This window comes from Toxorhynchites rutilus, chromosome 2 (assembly GCF_029784135.1).
Source record: "Toxorhynchites rutilus septentrionalis strain SRP chromosome 2, ASM2978413v1, whole genome shotgun sequence".
In the NCBI taxonomy this organism is placed as follows: domain Eukaryota; kingdom Metazoa; phylum Arthropoda; class Insecta; order Diptera; family Culicidae; genus Toxorhynchites; species Toxorhynchites rutilus.
The window spans coordinates 185,542,965-185,560,810 of record NC_073745.1 but is presented as its reverse complement, the minus strand read 5'-3'; positions in this window follow the sequence as shown (position 1 = coordinate 185,560,810).

Below are 17,846 nucleotides of genomic sequence, written 5' to 3'. Positions count from 1 at the left end.
TATCATCACCGTGTCACCGTATTTGTTTTTGTTATATTCAAGTGCGCTCTAAATAATTCTTTCGTTTGCCAATCAGTGTTTGGACCTTTGAATACATTTATTCCGGGGAATTTAACAAATCCTAATATGCGTTTTCAGAAAAAAACGTGTCACCACTAATCGTGGCGTTGAATATGTTTCTATCACCTTTCCCCGCCGGTTGCCATAAAAAAACCCCAGTCCAGACAGCTGTTTGCAGTATGACTTGACATAGGTTTCGGAGGGTTTTAGCTCGATGCACGATTGTAGCCGACACTGTTATATTATTTGCCACATCTCGGACGGAGCGGTTCTATTTCGCACATTTTTTGACGTAGAACTACGTCTTTGATTTCTATATAGGGGGGTCACTCTACGAAAAATGTATCGTTTTATTAAGAGTTTTCAAATGCATACTACGCAGAATCGTTCTTAAGATATATGTTATAACATATACCATTAGACGGCAAATTTATCCAAAAATTTTTGACGTAGGATTACGTCTTTCGGGAACATATTGAGGTACAAATTGGAAATCGAAAATCGAACACATCGTGAAAATTGTCCAATTTCAAACGCTTATTGTTCATGATGAATTGATGAAATTTTTGCGTCAATCGATTTCGACACTCGATAACATTTTTTTATATTGATGAAAACAATGTATGTAACTATAACTAACTATCGAAAAATTGAAAAATCTCAACCCCTATCCTAACGGAAATACCCACTTCTGATTGGACGAAATTGACGACACATGCGACGGGTCACGAACAGAGAAATCAATACCAAGCTGCCTGGGGGAAATCGACATTGCAAATACATGAAAGTAGGGGGAGCTTTTGTTCCTACCGAAATGTGTTTCCTAACAGAGACATCAAAACCAATCTGCCTTGGAGAAATCGACATTTCAAATACATGAAAGTAAAGTATTAGGTGCTGTTAGTCCAATTAGAATTCGCGTTGGGTTGAATAAAAACTCAGAAAGTAAAAATTATGTGCACCCGTGGCCGAGTGGTTAGCGTCTCTCATTATCATGCCGGGTGTTCGGGTTTGATTCCCGTTCTGGCCGGAGGATTTTTCGTCAAAGAAATTTCCTTCGGCTTGCACTGTGGTCACGCGTATTCTAGAGCTTGTTCCTCAGAATATATTCAAGGCGTGTGATTTGGCTTAAGAAATCTCAACTTAGTATTAATAAATGACACTAATAAATTCATAGGTTGAGACGGCAAAAGCTCCATAGGCAACGTTAACGCCATTCAGGAGAAGAGAAAGGAAGTAAAAATTATAAAAGAAAATTACCTTTCGCATTTCAAATATGTTTTCTCTATATTGAAGTAACATGTTTTTACTGGTGAGAAAAATTGATAATTTTGTTCGGTATTGGTAATTATCTCATATTTCATTGGTGATTTTTTTTTCTTTATTTCATCCATACATACCATAGGAGGCATCTCGTCTAAGATCACAGAGGGCGGTTTTCATCATATCTGGTTCCACTTCGGTATCATTTATCTGATACGCACCATCCAACGACTGTTTACCATCCTTATGTCATCATCACTCGGTAAACACTGGTAGAGCGAACAAACAATATCCAACAACCAAACAAAACGACCCTTTTCGGGGCTACCAAATCATTATCAAAGAGTTTAACGATGTAATTCTTCAAACATATCCAAAATCAACAGATAGCCTAACGGAATCCTACGTCAACTATGCGGTCGTGTCTCGGACACAACTTCTGTGACTTTTTCGCCTTAGGCATCAACAGTGTAAATAATTAAACAAGTGAGCAATTTAACAAATAAGAGAGGTATGTTTTGCCAGCGAATGCGAAGGTGAATAATGTATTTTGCATTCTTTCTTTCAACCTTTCTTTCGTTCCCATGAATGTTGTATGCAACATAAAATTGTGTGCAATAGTTCGTTCAATCAAACAAGTTAGCAAGACCTTTTTTGAATCTAATAAGAAATCAGATGCAAGATTTCATACATCACTCAAATTTCATGCAAGATTTCATCCGGAAAATCAATACAATTATCGAATTTCACTCGCTAACTGGACTGCAAAACAGCAAAAGCTATACTTCAAATTGAAGATGACATCTATTATTGATACATAACTGATTTGCAGTCCAGTTAACGTACGCCCAGTTATAGATAAGTCCAGTTGAAGATAGTCCAGTTAGTGAATGGCTTCTGTGTATGACGGGCGACTGTGTATGTATGGCGAGTGTCTTCCGGGCTGCGGCTACATGGGCAATTGTACAGCGAAAATGATATCAACTAGGAGGGTGGCATCCATTATCATTCAAAGACTTCTTGAGACCGGCATTACATCGCATCACAACAATGAAACGAAATGGAATATAATAATCTTTATGACTCATATTCATAATTCTCAATGACTCAATTCCTTCTATGATAGATTGAGCAGTAGAATCAATACGACTTGAGCTCGAGTTATCCGAAAAACGTGAATACTGATTTAACAAACGAACGGGATTCGCAAGAAAAAAGTGGCGTTTGGTAGGCAGATGAAAAAACTCATTTATACAAAAACTAGAATAGGCGTTTCGTTTGAATTGTTTAATTTTCAAAAGTTCGAATGGATAGATTTGATTCGAACGAATTTCATGTGTATTTTACCTCAAAATATAACTAAATCGTTTCATGTGTATTTTTTACCTCAAATATAACGAAATTGTAAGTATTTTCAAATTGTTTTTTTTGTTTCTTCCCCATAAAATTCATATTCGATGTAATCAATGACGATATTTTTTTGTTTGCTGATCCGCCTATACTTCATCTACCATTCCACCTTGTTATGTGTCTAAATTAAACTAACAGATCTCTGAACAATGAAAAGAATTACATTTAAAAAACAACCGTTCTGAACAATCACAGTCCTACGTCAAACTATCGTCCGTGCCCATAGGCTCAGACCCTTCTACTTTTTTGTTTTTTTTTCGCTATTATAGTGACTTTCTTATTTTATTTTTTGGAAGAATGTCGGGAGTGAGAATTTGACTCGTGATCTCTGCGTGAGAGGTATGGATGTTACCACTACGCCAGATCGCCTCCACACGAACATTTTTATAACTTTACTGACAGTTGATTAGGTCACTTCTAGCGATTTTCCTAACACCATGTGCGATTTGTTTCGATTTTCATGATGCGTGAGCAAAGTTTTTATGCGTTGCTTCCTTTAATTGGACGCCATTTTGATAACTAATTTTTATTTTCTCAATTTTTTGTTTTGACTAATGCTCGATCGTGAGTTCAAAGCTCAGAATTACTACATCCACGCAACAATCATCAGCGATGAAGATCGATTCACGGTAGAATGAACATCGATTCATTCATACAACTGCTGTGCTCTGCAAGAAACATCGGGCTGTTGTGCTGAAAATAACACAACAACTGTCCTGTGGTCTAACTGAACAATAGAAGAACAGAAGGAATACTCTTACGCTACAGTGTGATGTATCATATGCAATGGCACAGAAGGAATACTCTTACGCCTAAAAAAGGGCTACTGTGTAATGTACAATTTATAAATACGATAAAACATGTAACATGTACAGTGTGTACAACGTGTACATTGTACACGATAAAAATTCTGCTCTATTACAGTTAAAATTCTAATGAGCCTGAATAAATAAACAACCGTGATAAATAAACCCGATATATCTGCCAGCGGCTGCAGGGCTTTCCAAATGGCTTTTCTCGAGGCCGAATGTTTAGTTTCGATTTAAAAATAAGTATTTAAGACTAGAGGCGATTGAATCGAGAAAGTCTGAAAGTCTGAAAAAGTCTCTATGATTTAAAACATCGTCATTATTACATCAAATTTCCATACGTGTTATGAAACTCTCTATTTACGGATTTCCTTTTCTCAGGGTGTTTTAACCTGCTACCGGTTACTAGCAAACAGCTGTTCCTCCAGCTAAATGAAGCAGTTTCGGTTTTGTACGTCTCCACTAGTCCTATGCACCCTTCTACAGCCTCCAACTATGCCAACACTCTACTGTAGCTCAAAGGTTGAGCAATACTAGCCAACTTCGCCGACCAATCGAGGACGAGGGCGACTCCTTTTGAGTCCGAAAAACGGAAATTTCCACAACCGCAATAGAGGAGATAAATGTGATTTTCATACAATTTTCTTTTTTATTCTTTCCCTTTAGCTTTACTCTTTGATTTACTTCTGTCCCTATTCTATTTTCCCCGTCACTTTCTCATCCATCCCTGTGACGTCACAGACTTTCAGATTTTATACTTGCAGTATTTTTCTTGTATTTACCTCCTTCTCTTGTCTTTCTCCGTGGTTTTGATGGGATGAAACTCTCGCTGTAAAGCGTTGTATTGAAAGGATACTTCCGGTTCCGGTACCCTGAATCGACGCCGAATGGCGGATAGTTCAGTGGAACGGCCTTTTTCCTAATGGCGGGTACTAGGCTTGTCGAAAAAGAAAAACGCTAAATATAACCTGTCCAGCGCATTGTTTCTTATTCTAGATTCTTCTCAATATACTACTTTACATTTTTTTTTCTCTTCCAGTTCTCCTCTTTTTTTTAGCTCCCCTATCTTTTCTCTTGTAATTTCTATAAATTAAATATTATATTACTAATAATTCTTTCCTTTTCAATTTCCCACTAACCATTTATTTATTATAATAATCTCTCTCTATCTTCTCAATTTATTTTCGATGCACTCTGGCACTATTAAAATTTACTTTTTCCGGGGCGCACTTCCTATTTCCTAGATGGTGGAAATTCATTAGCCGGCACTACTCTCTACCGAGCTTTTCTTTTCTTTTCTTTTTTTCTTTTGTGTGAGTTCATTTATGGTTTTGCCTAGTTGGCAGCTCTGTTGAATGACAGATGGTCCTATGAAGCGTAATTCACGGTGGGCATTTTCACCCAGGGTTCACACCGTTCACTATTGGGCCAACTGTTCACAAGCAACAGGCGGTGGGTATTTATGGCGATTTTTATTAAAACATATTCGTTATGTTGGAATATATCGTTGTTTGGGTAGAGCCCACATTAATGCTTGGAACCAACGGTTACAGTTATTCAATCATACACAAACAATCTCCACATGACGGCGTGAAAATCGACGCGACACGTCCTTTTTAAAATTTCTCTTCTGCTTTACTTCTGTCCGTCAGATCAAACTCTGCATTATGCTTACTTTCCTTATATCCTGAGAAGGCATTCTGAGTAGAAAAATTTTGCACGTCCGTTCAACACGGTAGTAAAATAGAAGCTGAAATTGGCCGTGGCAAGCACAATATTTTTAGTGCTTCACGTGTATCTGACGACATGTACTAATCTCTGCAATCTTTCGGAAATTATTATCACTTCGTTCAGCCGACACAGAGGTATCAATGCTCGAATCCTTTGCACATCAAACGTGACGCTCTCGTTTTCTGAATACTAAACTTACACGCCTGTGCAGATACAGAAATGATGTGGTGCTACAATACAAAAGCACTCTGCACTAGATGGCATGCAAAACGATACGGTCCACCCACCGAACAAAATTGCACCACTGTGTGCGATATCTATCTTCCATTGTTTCTTTGTATCGAGCAGCTGTGCCTGACATCAGCATTGAGAAAGATCGCTGTCTGTTGGTTGGAGCGAGATTGTGGCTTGAATAATGATGATCATGGTTTGAATTAACTTTCTGAATGGCACTATTAACTAGCGTTATTTTTTTTAGAACATAGCTGAGATTTCTTTTGTCGAATAAACCACCTTGAATGTTTTTTAAGTGGTAGCTCTAGAATACGCGTCTACCAGTGTAGGTCGGAAGAACTCTCTTCAACGAAAAGTCCCCGCTGGAATCGAGCCCGAACTTTGAATTATAGAGGCTTACAAATTTATCAGTTTGATCGCTACTTGCCTTGGAAAGGCCAATTTTGAAAACTAAACTAAGGTCTCAGTTATTTGAAACACCTCGCTGGGTCTGGTCACTAGCTGGATGACTGATGAATCGTTAATGCTACGAATTCGCGAATAGCGAATGGAGCTTACATTGCAATATTTTTCCTATCCACATTGTTCCAAAATTTTATTCCATGGAAACTTTGGTGTTTATTTGGTTTATTACCATGTAACGTAGTGTCAATTCCCACGAACTGATATCATGCGACTAGCGCCATCTCAACGTCGACGGGGAAGTTACATCAGTTCGTTCTTGAGTAATTCCAATCTCCACTCAATCTTTCCTGCGATGTTTACGTTGAACGGAAATGCGAACCTACGGAACAAAAAATAAAGAGGAGGACAAAGAAGGGGGAAAGGGAGAAAATGATTACTTTGATTACTTTGCAAAAACACCGTAGAACAGCAAAATTATGCACTTTATCGATACACCCAACCAGGGGCCGTCAGATTCTCCAACATTTTGAAGATAAGAGTGTATTTTCTTCTGGCTAACCCTACAATGTTGGTAGCAGTTTACATCGATTCAAAGAGCATAATTTTACTTTACGAGACAACAATTAACAATGGCTAAGGAAGCACTATGTAAAACATCGATAGGGTAAGTAGGGGTGATTTGGACAACCCCATTATCTCAAAAAGTACGGCTCAACTTTGATTTTTTATAATGTCATCTCCTTCTATTGTTGAACTGTATGTACCTAACGTGAAAAAACTTTCGTGAAATTTAACAGATGGAGGGAAACGGTAGCATGAACATAGCAAGGACATTGATTGTCAGAAAATGTAAGTTTTTCGATCGTGGTTTTAAGGTTTCTTCCGCTGATTAAACAAAATTATCGTGTATTGTGCAGTAAAGTTCTGTTCGCCTACAGAAGAGAAACAATGTTATGCATCGAAACCGTAAGTTTGATAACAGTGAATGAAATTAATTGCATTTCAATTTTGGCATTTAGTGTGGGGTGACATGACAAATTGCTCGAAAAACAGTGAAAAGATGAGGAATTCGAAATGGTTTCAATTCATTTTTTTCGGTCTTGTTTCTGGCCAAGACACCTGATATCGATCCCAGAACACTGTTATTGATTGTAATATTACTTTACATAAACATATTTATGTTTTTTTCGATGAAACATACACTAGACCAAATCACCCCACAGACAGTTCAGAGTACTCCGCATCAAATTTTAATGTCAAAAAATCATTTCTTTTTTGTAATATATTTGGCGATTTGAAGCTCGATATAATGATCAAACATTATTGATTGAGAGAAAACAAGTGTGACATGTGACATTTTTTATTTAGACCGTATTGGTTTGGAAATATTAGGCGATTTGCTTAGGGGTTCAAATTCCCACCATTTCCCCTACTAAGGAAAGTATGTTGTTGACGAAGGATTATGATGAACCTGTCGGCGAATCTTGCAGCGATGATCCTGAGTTTTCACCTTCATCAGAAAGCACAGATTTCGATGCTTCCTTGAGTAACAAAGAAGCAAAACGACGTCGCCTCGGAAAAGAGAAGAAGAAGGAAAACCTTCCGTTAAACATCTCTCGAAGTGAAATTCTAGCTTGTTTGCCAGAGATTGAACAATATGACCGATCGTGTAAAATGACAGTACATGAAGTGATTAAAGCGTTTCCTGAACTCATAGGTGATGTTAAACGAACGATCACTGCCATGCCACCAACTCAAGTTAGCGTAGAGAGACTGTTCTCTGCTCTGAAACTTGTGTAGTCAGATCTTTTAGCCTCAATGAAGGAAGATATGGCTGAAGCAATTCTGTTTTACGAGCATTATAAATTTGGTGTTTATTTTTATTGTCTAATCAGAGAAAATCGCAAATAAAACGTTCCAATGAAAAACCTGGTTTCAAAATATTTCATTTTTTCCAGCAGGAGTCGTAGTCGGTACTATATAATTGTGGGGAGTCGGAGTCAGAGTCGAAGTCGGGAAATTTTTCTCCGACTCCACTGACTGACTTACCTTCGCTGTAATCAAACTTCTCGTCGCTAATGTGGTCGTGGAACGCTTCCTCGTTATTTCTGAACATCCGACTGTGTTATTGGCGCTTTACAGAGTCAGAGTAACGTTTCAGACGTTTTGTTAGGATGCTCAATTGCTGTACCAGTGTGTCGAGTTTTTCCGCCAGCTTGTGAGCTCCCAGCTGCCGAAGTTCACGATCACAGCTACTTGGCGACATAATTTCGCCGATCTGCTGCCTCTTTTATACGCCATCAGCCTTCCAATTGCGGCATGCTTGTTTAGGATTCGTTGATCCAATCTCCTTCGCCATGTAGGTTCACGGCTTTCACGGAGAAGTTGGAGCAGTCCGTTTCTTGGCCTCACACGTTATCCCAAACTTTGAGCGGTCGCCACAGCAGCACAGTAAACTTTCAGTTGCAGCTCCTCCATGTTCTCAGCATCAACCAAGAGTAGTGGAAGAACACACTCGTTCATGAGCTTTACTGCACTTGTTAACCTGCGGGAATGCTGCAACTTCAGGATCCTGGGGCGCGACAAAGAGTCTGTGTCGCGGAACTGGGAGATCGCTTCGTCGTAGTGGAAGACCAGATCGCGTAGTAGTTGTTGATCTGGCTGTGGGTCTTCCGGCTCAGGGGATTGTTGTACTGTGTCCTTCATGCTCATGTTCTCCCTGACGGAAATCGACGAGCTCAAGCAGCAGGCACAGAGAGAATTAAGCTCCAGGAACAACACAGCAAGCGATGTGTCGAAACGAAATTCAGTACGGCTGAGGAATGCATTCGCGGGTGGGACACGCAGAACATTAGCACCAAATGTCCACCAAAACGTTGTCCCAATCCATCTCCGGTAGAACATCTTTCAATGAACTCAGAGCTCCTTCGAATCGTAAACGAAAAATACAGTGGAACTAAATCGGAGACTATATATGATCAAGTCCACCCTATTCATGATTTGATGCTTAATACGTTCCCGTATTTGTATTTGTATTTGTATTTCTTTGTATTTGCCAACAGATGATTTCCATCCCAATGACATTAGTACTTAAACTAACTTAAACTAACAACACAAATTTTAAAACTGACAACACCGTAAGCTAACAAAAAAATCGTCTAAATTCGCGCTTATTCGATTCTTGTGATACATTGAAATCAAACACAAAGTAACACTTATTGAAAACACGACACATACTCCGCACTGGTTCATGTAGGCCATAGTTCGTTCTAGCATGAGGTATGATGAAAAATGAGTGTGATCGTAGATGACGACGACGGGTGTTAATGTGCAGCCTACTGAGCAGTATAGGACAATCGATATTGCCCTGCAAAAGATTTGCAACGAAGCATGCTTTCGTTACCTTGCGTCTCGCGGCCAATTGTTCCAGGTTGATGAGCTTACACCGGCTTGTGTAGCTTGGCAAATTCAAAGGATCCCTCCAGCTGAGGTGACGAAGTGCAAACCTGATGAATTTCCTTTGAACAGATTCAATGCGTTGTGTTCCATTTTGGTAGTGCGGTGACCAAGCAATGGATGAGTATTCCAGGATAGGACGCACAATTGAACAATATAAGGCTTTTAGGCAGTAAACGTCCTTAAATTTTTTGGCAAAGCGAAAAAGAAACCCCAATTGCGAAGTGGCTTTAGATACAGCATATGTGACGTGATCTTTGAAACTCATTTTAGCGTCGATCAGAATCCCCAAGTCCTTGACTATTGATTCGCGTTTGAGTTGTACGCCTGCCAATGTGTAGTCAAAGCAGAAGAGTGTGTGTTTACGCCTGAATGAAATAACGGAGCACTTCGACACGTTAAGCGACATACGGTTCGTTAGACACCATTCGGCAAAAGCTTCCAATTGTTGTTGCAGGAATAATGCGTCTCGCGGTTGCTGTATCACGTAGTAGAGCTTCAGGTCATCGGCATACGAGAGTTTCAGACATTTCATAGTGAAGTTGACATCGTTCATGTACAGCAGGAACAAAAATGGTCCTAGGTGACTGCCCTGCGGAACACCAGACCAAACCGGAAACGGTGATGAAACATGATCTCCAATTTTGACTGCCATGCTACGACCAGTGAGATACGATCGGATCCAGATGACCATTTGGTTACTCATTCCAAGTTTGTCAAATTTAGCTACTGCTATTCGATGATTCATCTTATCAAACGCTGCGGATAAGTCGGTGTAGATAGCGTCTACTTGTAGTCCATTCTCAATTTGATGTATCACGAACGAGGTGAAGCACGTCAAGTTAGTGGTCGTGGAACGCTTAGGCATAAATCCGTGTTGTTCCAATGAGATATACTGTGAACACCTTTGCATTAACGCCTGAAGCACGATCAGCTCAAAAAACTTCGAGGTGGCACATAATGCAGCAATACCTCGATAGTTCGAAACGCTCCGTTTGCATCCTTTCTTATATACTGGAAAAACATACGACTCTTTCCAGCATCTCGGGAATACACCGGAAGATAAGGACAGATTGAACAGTGTCGCTAGAGGTGACGCAAGTGTGTCTACACAACCTTTCAAGACGAGTGATGGAATGCCGTCCGGACCACATCCTGTGGAGGTTTTCATGTTCTTAGTTGCTGCAATTACCATGTCGTCAGTGATAACAAAATCCAGCTCAGAAGCAAGAAGTCGAGGTACGTTTCTGGTAGAAGCAGCAACATCCTGCGGATCGATGTGTTCATTGACAAACACATTACTGAACTGAGAGCGAAACAGGTCAGCGATGTCGGTAGTCGTATCAGCTTCCAATAAACCGTTGGTCAACGTAGATGGTAGACCGGATTCCTTACGTTGGTCTTTGACGTAACGCCAAATCCTTTAGGATTTACCTTAAGGCGTCTCTGCAGACGGTCTTGATAAGCACTGAAGAGACTATTATTGAGCTGTTTATACTCAGCATTCGTCTTTAGATATTTCGCTCTTGTTGAGTCCGTACGGTGCTTGCTGAACTGTCTTAAAGCAGACTGCTTCACTCTTTTAAGATACTTCAGGGCACTATTTGACCAGGCAGGCTTGGTATCCTCACGTTTCATCTTCAATGGAACAAACTGATCGATTGCATACAGCAGAATACTCGACATGATCGATGCAGCGAGGTTAGCGTCACAGCCTTGAAATACATCTATCCACTCGATTTGTGCGAGGAAATTGTTCATCGCGGTAAAATCAGTTTTACTGAAATCGTACGAAACACTTTCAGAAGCATCGTGAAATTGTCGGAAAGGTTTCAAATTGAGATTCACCAGTATAGGAGGATGATGTCTCACTATTTTAACAAGTGGTGATGGTCCTTGCATGACTGTGCAGTGCTCACATAGTTCTTCGTTGACGAAGCACAGATCAAGTATGCGATCGTTTTCATTTTTGATTCCTATCATTTGCCTCAGTCCAGCGGTGCAATAGGAATCAAGCAGTTCTTGTGATGTCAAGCAGATCGAGGATTGAGAAGAAACCGGGTAGAGAAAACCATGCGAGTTATGCTGCCAAGAGATTGAGCTCAAGTTGAAGTCGCCCAGGATCATAATGTTGTCTCTCGGTTCTAGTTGTGGAACAACCCAATAGAGAGAGTCAAGATGTTGGTTGATCAAAGGTCCATCGTTTACCCTATCAGGAGGCATGTAAACTACGCACAAGTAAAGTGTAGCGTCCAAAGTGGTAATAGCGATCCACAGATGCTCTACCGTCGAGCAACTCGGAGGATTGAGCGTACGGGATTTGATCCTTGAGTGAACAGCCAACAATACACCACCTCCCGTGCGTTTGTTACTATTCAGCGACGAACGATCCTGCCTGTAGACGGAGTAAGAGTTGTCGAACAGCTGACTTGATGCAGTGTTTCCATTGAGCCACGTTTCGGAAAAGACGTAAATGTCGTAGGAGCCATCACTCAGAGCCAATTGGTACTCTACGAGAGAGCTGTTGATACCACCAACGTTTTGGTAGTAAATTAAGATATCCGAGGAATCAGGACTGCCATTTCTCTGTTGTTGCTCATTCCTGTGGGGTGAGTAGACATCAGAACAAGGTTTGCCGTTCCTTATGGAGTACTTGCCATGGGAGGCAGATCGGAAGACCCCTTCGTCAACACTATACTCAGGGCCGGGACGACTTGAAGGACAAGAGTGAAGGTACTGTGGCTGTTCGAAGATAGTTGGCACGACTGAGCAAGGTGAGTCAGGGGCTTCCTTACTGCTTTGTGTCGAGCGTCCCGGGTCGGATAACGGTGTTCTTTCAAGATGATGAGAAGAATCAGAGGTGACATCTGTTTTTTGTTTCGCAGTCCTACTGGGTGAATGTACATCAGGACGAGAATTACCATTACCAAGTGAATACTTGCCATGGAAAACAGTTCGGAAGACCCCTTCGTCAACACTATACTCAGGGCCGGGACGACTTGAAGAATAAGAGCGAAGGTACTGTGGCTGTTCGAAGATAATTGGCACGACTGAGCAAGGTGATTCAGGGACTTCCTTACTGCTTTGTGTCGAGCGTCCCGGGTCGGATGATGGTGTTCTTCCAAGATGAAGAGACGAATCTTAGGTGACATCTGTTTTCTGTTTCGCAGTCCTGCTGGGTGAATGTACATCAGGACAAGAATTACCATTACCAAGTAAATACTTGCCATGAAAGACAGTTCGGAAGACCTCTTCGTCAACGCTATACTCAGGGCCGGGACGACTTGAAGGACAAGAGCGAAGGTACGGTGGCTGTTCGAAGGTAGTTGGCACGACTGAGCAAGGTGATTCAGAGGCTTCCTTACTGCTTTGTGCTCTACGTCCCGGGTCGGATAACGGTGTTCCTTCGAGATGATGAGGCGACGATACGTAGAAAGTTAGTTGCTATGTAGAGTAATCAACCATCTTGTTACGTCTGTCTCGCTGGCTGATGTAAACCGGGCATTCGCTACTCCAGGGAGAGTGCTCGACGTCAATATTTAGCTTTCGTTCTACTCGTATTTTTTCGCAGTTAGCGCATTTTTCTGTACGAGATTTACACTCTTTAACTTGATGGTTTCCACTGCATATAGGGCAAGTCACAATTTCTGCCTTGCAGTCGGCCATCTTGTGATTAAACCCACAACACTTGTAACACCTAGTGACCTGAAGCCCATCTAAAACACGACAACGATTCCAACCGCAGTTCAATTTCCCAACATTCATAACTTTAAAAAATGTGTCTGCGTCGAGCTCGACAATCGCACTATAGTTATCATATCGCCACTTCTCATTGCAATATGTTTTACGAAGTTTGAAGTGTTTCAGACTAGTGAGAGCATCGTTCTGACTAACAAGTTTTTGCTTCAGTTCATCTTCATCAAGTTTGTCACTCATTCCAATTATTTTGATTGTGGGTTTCATACACTCCCTGACTTTCACCTCAAATTGACCCCCCAGTTGCTTGTCGATGTTTTCTTCAGGCAGTTTGATTGATGATTCATCCTTCATAGACATTATAACAGATCCGTCTTTGCCACTTTTCACTCGCCCAACGTTTAGGTTTTTGATATCCATTTTCTTCCTCAATTCAGCTCTAGCATCTTCAATTATTACACCTTCTTTCGGTTTAATAACGATAACGGTGTCTGGTTTATTCTTCGGTTCCTTTACACGTTCTGTTTCAGTTACTTTTAGATTTTTTTTTAGCACATTCGCGAAGCTAGTTTTTGGGGTCTCGATCATATTTTCTTTATCCACTACGGATTCAATTCGTCTTTTCTTTGCAGCAGAACGTGTAACTACTCCACGAGTTACATCATCGTTAATGTCAACAGCAATATTAGACATTTTATTCACTCGCACTAATTCGTTTCTTACAATTTGCTTCACCTTGTCTTCGAAGTTTTTGGCAAGTTCAATCACGCACAAAAATTCATCCAATTTTTTGACAATATCACCCAACAGTTTCTCACTGTGCCTATCGTCATAATCATTCAGCGCTAAACACGCGTCGCACACAAACATCGCATTAGGAAGCTTTTTTAACACTTCTATATCCTCCGCTGTCGCGCCGGGTAAGCAACCGACGTGGATAGAAAGCTTACACTTCCCAAAACACTCAACACACGCATCTTGTTCGGCAATAGGCACAGCGCACTGAGCGCACGGTTGTGTGTAACATTGTCTCTCGCTCTTTTCTCCCGTGTCCATATCTTCGTGCATCGCAATTGTATCCAAAAAACAAAAACAGTGCGGGACTATACTTAGCTTCGATGAACACAGAATAAATTGGGCGATTAACCGCAGTGTAGGACAATGAACAAATAAACTTGATTTTTCTCTAAGAGAATTTATAAACTCGCGTCAAGTATTATTTAATACGTCACACATCAAGTGATTTCACTAGCCTGCTGAGCGTTCTAGCACCCTATGTTATTCAAGTACCCACGAGTGAGACTCGATGTTGTACGGGAAAGGGTTAAGAAGTGTTTTTTAATACACTTCTTGTCTGAACACGCAAACTCTTTTTTTTTTCACCTCTCCTAGCATGTGTGAATTTTTTTTTCCGCCAACTCTCCGTTTGGTTTCAAAAATACGAGTACACTCGCAATTGGAAGCAGTGTTACCACATTTTGATTATCGGAAGGTGTAAAAATCTATTTCATCAGTACTTCTTCTCCCAATAATCTGTACAAAACATTACATTTACATACCACAAATAATACATTTGCTGTAAAAGTACATCAACATTTGCAAGACTCGAATCACGGATGATACTTATGCATAGTCTTTCTAACTTTAGATTGCATACCATCATTCAATAAAATTTTCGATATGCCTCCACGATTTCAATAAAATCTTTTGATCTTAAATGATTTCGAAGCTTATTCTTGTTCTGATTATATTTAGAAAAAATCGCTCGACGTATGTCGAGGAGTGAGGCATACTGAGATCGTTAGGAACAGCAGCCTTGAGCGTTGGATTATTAAAATTGGATAATTTGCTTGATCTGCTCCACGAAAAAAAGGGCCACAAATATCATTAAAAAATCTGCCTTCGTCATCCATCGTTCTAATAGTTTCTTCTGCAGCAATCACAATATGAATATTATTGCCGTTTTTCAAAGGATCTTCAAATTCTGTAACATTGTACATTGAAACAACGTAAAATTCTTCGCAAATATTAGCGAGAATGGTTAGATAAAAATCTTTCAGCTATACGCGAGCGAACTGTCATTTATCCTGAGGCAACCGATTTTTGTCCAACAAAGATTTCTTTACGGAGCTATTTCATATTCAGGCACAGTTTTCGATCCAAATAATAAAAATCTAAAAACTTTTCCAACATTTCTTCGATGCTTGTTAGATTGGGAATGTTTCTTGTATTTAACATTGCAGCAGACTTGAGGATCTTATAATCGAAATCAAATCTCTGCCTCATCTGTTTTACTAGCTCCACGTGATATAAATTTTCACTCCAGAATATCTGTTGCTATTTGTAGTTTTGTACAAAAATTTGTAACCTGTGCTGTAATTGGTTAAAGGTACAAAAAAATTTTTCTGTCAATTCGTTTATTTTTACAGGCTCAGTTACTTAAGTTTATAGGAGCCGAAATCTTTAATATAATTTTAAAACTATATATATAAACAATTTTCTTACATCTATGGTTAGTAAGGTGGAAAACCGATTACTCGCGGTGTACTCGAGTTGAGAAGGGTGACATATTTTTAGGAGAAGGATGGGATATAAGGAAATTGTAACAATGTTGATGAACACTCAATTCTTAAATCTATTCGTATATCTATAGTGTATTTACATTTCAACTTATTTATAGCAAGGGGACGAATTACGCGCAAATACAAAAAAAGACGGGTGGGTAATGTCGAGGACATAATCGGAGTGACGTAGGACTATACAAAGGGGACAGCTTTTGTTAAATATATATTTTAAATATATTGTTTTATTTTCTTCTCCTACGTGAATACCTACCTATCTACCTGAAAAATGGATTAGTTTACTGTTTACTCTTTATGAATATGTTGAGGGTTGAAATGAACCTTTGGTGTTGTGTTTTTGTTATCACTCGATATTCCCATCTTGTTCGGTTAAACCTTCCTGTTTAGCTATTGCGTTTGCCACTCGCCACAGCTTTCACAGTTGGAAAATTTCTTCGTATCCAGCTTGTGACATATTGTTCAGTAAATTACATTTAATGCGACGTACCGGAGAAGCACTTTGCCACTCACTGAAACTAATTGTTGCCTTGATGAGCGCCGAAACGAAGCTGCTCTGTTCTTGAGGCGGGTTTTCTGATTGTCGTGAGCAGCTTTGCAAGTCAACTCGAGCACTCCGACAGCCGAAACTCTATAATCGCTGTTAGGTATACTGGTGCTCCGGCACCAATCCGTTCGGCCTAGTTACCCTTGCAGAGCAATCAGTGAATGCGACCAACAGAGAACTGGAGACCTGCACGGTTCGAGTGAGACTTTGCCTTTCCCTTAACTTGTCCTCCTTTGTTACGTCCACGATGCCGATGCCGTACAACCTCACGGGTTTACGGTTTGAAAGAAAATAAGATATTTTTTTGGGATCCGCGTGTTTTATACTCTAGCGGTACACACTCACAGGATAGAGACAAATCGGCAGACTCAGCCAGAGGGGCGAGTCCAACGAGACGAACGAATGAGCGTTAAAAGGGAGCGATGGCAAAAAAATACATTCATTACGATTTGTTCGCTCGTTGGATTCACATGCAGGCTAAAAAGGGTCCTTTTCAGGATCACAAAATTATCTTCAATCTAAAGAGTTTATTGTTTTGTTGTCACTCGATATCCCCATCTTGTTCGGCTAAACCTTTCTGTTTAGCGATTGCGTTTGCCACTCGCCACAGCTTTCACAGTTGGAAAATTTCTTCCCATCCAGCTTGTGACATGTTGTACAGTGAATTATATTTAATGCGACGTGCCGAAGCACCACTCAGTGTCGCATTGGAGGCGATTTTAACCTGTAATTGAACATTTGCGATGACAGTGGTCCAGTGTCGACTTTCAATGTGGTGTCATAATTTGGACCTCGAACTCTATGTTTACAAAAATGTCCAACTAAATATGTCGCATAACAGGTCCGTCCAATTAGCTGAATGTCGAGCTAAATGTTAATTACTGTACTGTCAAACTAGAAGCAATTTAAAAATTAATGAAAATTGAATAATCTTGAAAGTCCCCAACTATCAATAAGCTCAGAACTACTGCCAAATTCACATACTCATCAGATCCTGGCAAACAAATTATGAAAAAATCAATTTGTGTTTTATTATTATTTTGGATAATGTTTTAGAACGCATTGAACTTTATTTCCTAAACTCTTTTTTGGAAGGTTTAATGGCCCTGAAAAGCGCCTTGTTTTATGGAATGGTTCCAATTTAGAAAACTTAGTACTCGTGGTTTTGAAAAAAGAACCATTTCGAACGCCCTCGATGCCGCCTTGTTCTGGATTTGCCACCAAAGCAGATTGTAAAAAGAACAAACTTTTTTCTTCTGCTACCTGCTGCCGTTTTGCGATTGCGTTTGCCACTCGCCACTCGCTGCAACTGCCTGTTGTTGTCTTGATGTGTTCTGTTCTGAATACGGTTTTTCTTATCGTCGCGAGCAGCTTTACCAGCCAACTCGATCACTTCGGCGGCCGAAACTATATAACGGCGGCTAGGTGGACTGGTGCACTGGTACTAACGCGCTCGGCCTAGCTACCCTTGCAGGGAACTCCATATCAACACGGTTCGAGCGGGATTTTGCCTTTCCCTTCACTTTTCCTCCTTTACCATGTCCAGACATGGGTGCTTGGGTTGGTTTGTTGATGTGTTGTGATGCGAACCGATGTGGTGAACGGTTTGAATGAGAATGATCGTTACGGCAGCGGAGCGGGGATTTTTAAGCTGAC